The sequence below is a fragment of the Rhagoletis zephyria genome, unplaced genomic scaffold (assembly GCF_001687245.7).
Source record: "Rhagoletis zephyria isolate East Lansing unplaced genomic scaffold, Rhagoletis_zephyria_1.1 Rzeph_scaffold_06872, whole genome shotgun sequence".
In the NCBI taxonomy this organism is placed as follows: Eukaryota; Metazoa; Arthropoda; class Insecta; order Diptera; family Tephritidae; genus Rhagoletis; species Rhagoletis zephyria.
Window position 1 is genome coordinate 9,817 of NW_016163955.1, and position 4,760 is coordinate 14,576.

At 33.6% G+C, this 4,760-nt stretch overlaps 1 pseudogene; it reads left to right on the forward strand.

Moving 5' to 3' along the window:
* Positions 1-832: 832 nt before the first annotated feature.
* LOC108373622 (EGF domain-specific O-linked N-acetylglucosamine transferase-like) lies at positions 833-3,485 on the forward strand (annotated as a pseudogene).
* The last annotated feature ends 1,275 nt before the right edge of the window (positions 3,486-4,760 follow it).

Here is a 4,760-nt window from a genome sequence, read left to right on the forward strand (position 1 = left end):
TTTTACGGTTTTTATTGCTAATAAAAGGCTTGTTTCTGGCCGTTCGTCCATTATAGCCGTGCTTTCTGAGGACCCTTCTTACAGTTTCGGGATTAACGTGGATATTTAATTGATTTTCAACCACCTCTGTCAATTTTGGGGCACTTAGATGAGGATTTTTCTTGATTTCCCGTATAATAAATGCCTCATCTCTTTCCGAAAACGCCTTTTTTTTGCTCTCCCTCTGCTTGTTTACTATTCTTCCCCCTCTAATAAAGCGATGTATGATGTGCTGGACAGTTCCTCGACTTTTATTCACATATTCTGCAATATCTCTTTGAGATTTTCCCTTTTTGTGAAGTTCAATTATTAACTCTCTAATTTCAATACTTGTTTGTCGACCCATCTTCACTTATTGCTTGTTAATACACAACTAATGAACCAACAATAAGATGCGAGCAAAAATTTATATCCGAAAATAGATATACCGTTATTTTAAAAGAAACAACATTAGGTGGCTCACTTTGAGTGTGACGCGAGTTGCCCCACTTGTTTTTGTTTTTTTTTATTACTCCTACTTCGATTGCGAGCAAAAACAAAAAATACCGTTAGAATGCAAGCAAACATACTTACTTTTAAAACTAAATAAGAAATAAAGGGTGTAAGGGAGTTTTTACAAAGGTTATTTTAACAAATATTTTCAAATAAGTGGTGGCTCACTTTCACTGTGACTCACTGTAATATAATTATAGACGGTTGTAAATCGAATTACCCTATTCTGTGGATGTTCTCTGTATTACGATTAGTAACTTAATGGGATTCGAAAGGCGACAAGGAGTAATAAAATTGCATAATGCCAAGTATTCCAACCCCAATGATTTGCTTTTCGAATCGCAATACGGAGTAAAGGTCCTGGTTTTCATGGCCTTTTTGCATTGGCTAAAATAGCAGCGTAACGATGTGACATCGAATCGCCAAAGATCTTCTGAAAATATTTGATTTCCCAGTAACCCCTACCTTCAATTGAATGTTTAACACAATCGCTCTATATATTAAACACTAAACTATCTTTCCGCTCAACAGAACGATCGGAAACACCACATTTATCATCGATGAAGTTGAAAACCAGCCTACGCAGCAGCAAATCTTTGAAGAAGTTGGCTTTGAATCGGAGGTTTTGTTTGAGGATTGTCCTGTCGAGGATTCCACATATGAGGTTGCACAGTGTGACCAGTTGAATAATGACTGCAGGTCGACTTCACAACCATTAATTGAGAGCCAAAAAGACGTAGGCGCCAGTTCGAATAGATCTATAAAGCGGAAAAGAGATGAGGATCGGCTAGATCAACTTTGTGGTACTGTAAGTGACTGGCTAAAAAAGTCTGAAGCACCTGCACAACAACTAAGCCGTAATTCGCAATTTCTATCAGTACTTGATTCTTATCTTCTTAAGCATTCTGAAGAAGATCAAGACTTTTTAAAAACTCAAATTTTGAACTTAGCCTACAACGGCGTGGAAAATTAATTTACTTTTAATTTAATCCAATGTAATGTACATTGGTCATTAGTACCTGTATTAACGTTCCAACTGAATTAATTACAATGTAATTTAAACATGACTGAATTGATAGTTCCTTTTAATTAAATGATTTACACTACGGTGTAGTGATATGAACATATGTACAAATACACATTTAAATTTTTTGTAATAAATAATATATACTATAGTTTGAAGTGTGTAGTAACTTCTTTTAAATAACAAAAGGTATATATTAGAATTTTATTATTACATATATATTTGTTATTAATATTTTTATGTACTATATTATTTTTATATAATACTATTTTTGTTGCTATTAATTTAGGTAATTTTTAATAAAATTATGTACATGTATTCTTACACAAAACCCGTGTAAATCCAAGTTTGTGCAATATTTAAAAAAGTCAACAAACTTTCGTAAAAATTTCATATTTTTAATGAATTTCTTAGAAAGATTTTGAGTATGCATGAGTAGAACAAAGTACAAAATGCAAATGGCTAAAAATTACCGTTTTTAAATATTGCACAAACTTGGATTTACACGGGTTTTGTTAAAAAATATATGTATGTATATAATTTTATAAAAAAATAACCAAAATTAAATAACAACAAGAATAATATGTTTTTTTACTTATCCCTCAATCTCTTAAAAAAGTTGGCTTGGTCCAATACCCAGCCGAGTGCTGTACAGTGTTTTATAAGAAAACTCATATGAATTCACATTTCAAATTTTGTACAAAATTTAAAAAAAATTAACAGGTTTTTGTCAAATAAACAAACTGTTTTGAAACTGTGTTGCTTCTATAAAATTTAAAATGTTTTCATTGCCAAAAAGATACTGCTACTATAATTTATGATTTATGTGTATTTTGTTTATAGTATGATCTGTAACCAATGTGAAGAAATTTTAATAAATTTTAATTTTAAAATAAATAAATATACTACGGTTACCTAAAAAGTGAAATAAAAGTAATGTACATACATACAGCCATGTGAAAAATAATAGGGGCACGAGATTTTGACCAGTTTCGGTTATTTTTCCTTTGTTTGTTTTATGCTTATTATTTTTTTTTATAGTAATACAGCTCACTATCTAACTATTAAACATTAAACAATCAAAGTAACTTCAACTTATACGCCTCACTCTTTGTGAACCAGTCTCATCCACTGGCATTCCACACCGATACGCGTATCTTGATATGGGAAACATATCCATATGATTCGCCATTTGCGGAGACATTCAAAGCATTTTCCGATAATCGAGTATGGACGTTGAACGATGTAAAAGGAAAGCGTGTATTCTTTCGAAATGTGGTATTGCCTCTATTGCCACGCATGATTTTTGATCTCTTCTACAATACACCGTTGGTAAGTTGCGCTTTTATATTTTTCTACCTCAGTACTGATCAAAAGTCTTTCAGATTCATGGCTGTGAAGGTAGCGGCTTATTTCGCGCTTTCTCTGAATTCATACTGCATCGTTTACAAATACCATTTCGCCCACCTTTACAGCAAGCTAAGTTGCGCATTACCTTACTATCACGCCGCACAAAGTATCGACAAATTTTGAATGAAGACGAGCTGCTCGAAGAAATTAACGCCAACAGTAGTTGCACATGGTAACGCATATCTTTCGAAAGGTATTTTCATTAAAAAACTGATACGTAATCGATTTTATTATATGTAGTAGACATTTTTATTCTATAGGGGTCTCACCTTCATTCAGCAATTGACTCTCACACGTAATACAGACATACTTATTGGCATGCATGGAGCTGGGCTTACACACTTGCTATTCTTGCCCAACTGGGCCACCATTTTCGAATTGTATATTTGTGAAGACCCGAATTGTTATAAAGATTTCCATAAGGATATCCATATAAAGAATTCCATATAAAGAATCCAATTTCAAAGTTATTGGTGGTAGTTAGGCGGAAAATTTCAACTATTGCATAGTGGTTTCCACCTGTTAGTTACCTGAAATGAAATAATATATAGTATGCATTTTAAATCTGCTTATTTTTTGTTTTAATTCATGTAGTTTTAATATTATAAAATATTATATTATTTAAAATTTTCATGCAATTTTTATATTCTACTCCTTCGAATACAAATGTAAATAAACTTAGTGTATTTCAACCAAAGTCACTCTGAACCTTTGGCAATCTAAATATTAATTATTAAAACATTGCTTACATTGGACAACCTTTATTTTATTCAGTCCTTTGAATTGGGTGGGATACGACATAGCTCATCAACTCATCCCTTAGTTTGAAAGCGTTTCGGGAAGCGTTGTTTGAACATGTGCTTCTGGCCTTTTGTAAAGGGGTGGATATTTCGTTGCGCCACAGCCCCTTTGTTACCACGTTCCCATCATCCTGGTCAACGTATTCAGGTCGGCAATAACTTCCATCATGCATCTTCAAGAAATTGTGCAGAATACGGTTTCATTAAAAAAGGTTTTAATGGGAACGCAGAGTCTCCAACAAAATAGTGTGGAAAACTGTTGCTAGTGCCGGGCAATACTTCTTCTTTCGGCAAATCCAATTGGCCCGTATATAAACGCTGCCCAAAACTAGAGTTCCACATAACTCCGCCGTCACTTTGCGAACCGTATGCACCAATATCTACCGCAGTGAAGGTATAATTTGCATCACAGGCTGCCAGAAGGACTATTGAATAGTTACCCTTATAATTATAAAAAAGGGAACCGGTGTTGTTCGGGCAAAATATATTTATATGTTTGTCGTCAATAGCGCCAACACAATTAGGTAGATCCCACATTGAATAAAAATCGTTGGCAATGCGTTTCCATTCATTCTTCTGTGGAACCGATAAATAATTTGGACCAAGTACTTCCCATAAGACATCACACGTCTCTCCAATGATTGCTTTCATTGTGGAGAGCCCTATTTTGAAGGCAGAAGAATGAAACTGCTTACATGCGCTAAATATCTATATATGTACATACATAATTTTTCAAAAACTGGTATTAGTTTCCCATGCGAGTTTGTGTACATATCTGTGGCATTTTATGGCTAGTTAATCGTTGTTTGGGAACCCAATGAAATATTGCTTTAAAGGGACAATGGCTTATCTCATGTGAAGTTGCCTTAATAATATGCCACAGATATATATATTACATACATTATAATGGGTGATTTTTTTGAGGTTAGGATTTTCATGCATTAGTATTTGACAGATCACGTGGGATTTCAGACATGGTGTCAAAGAGAAAGATG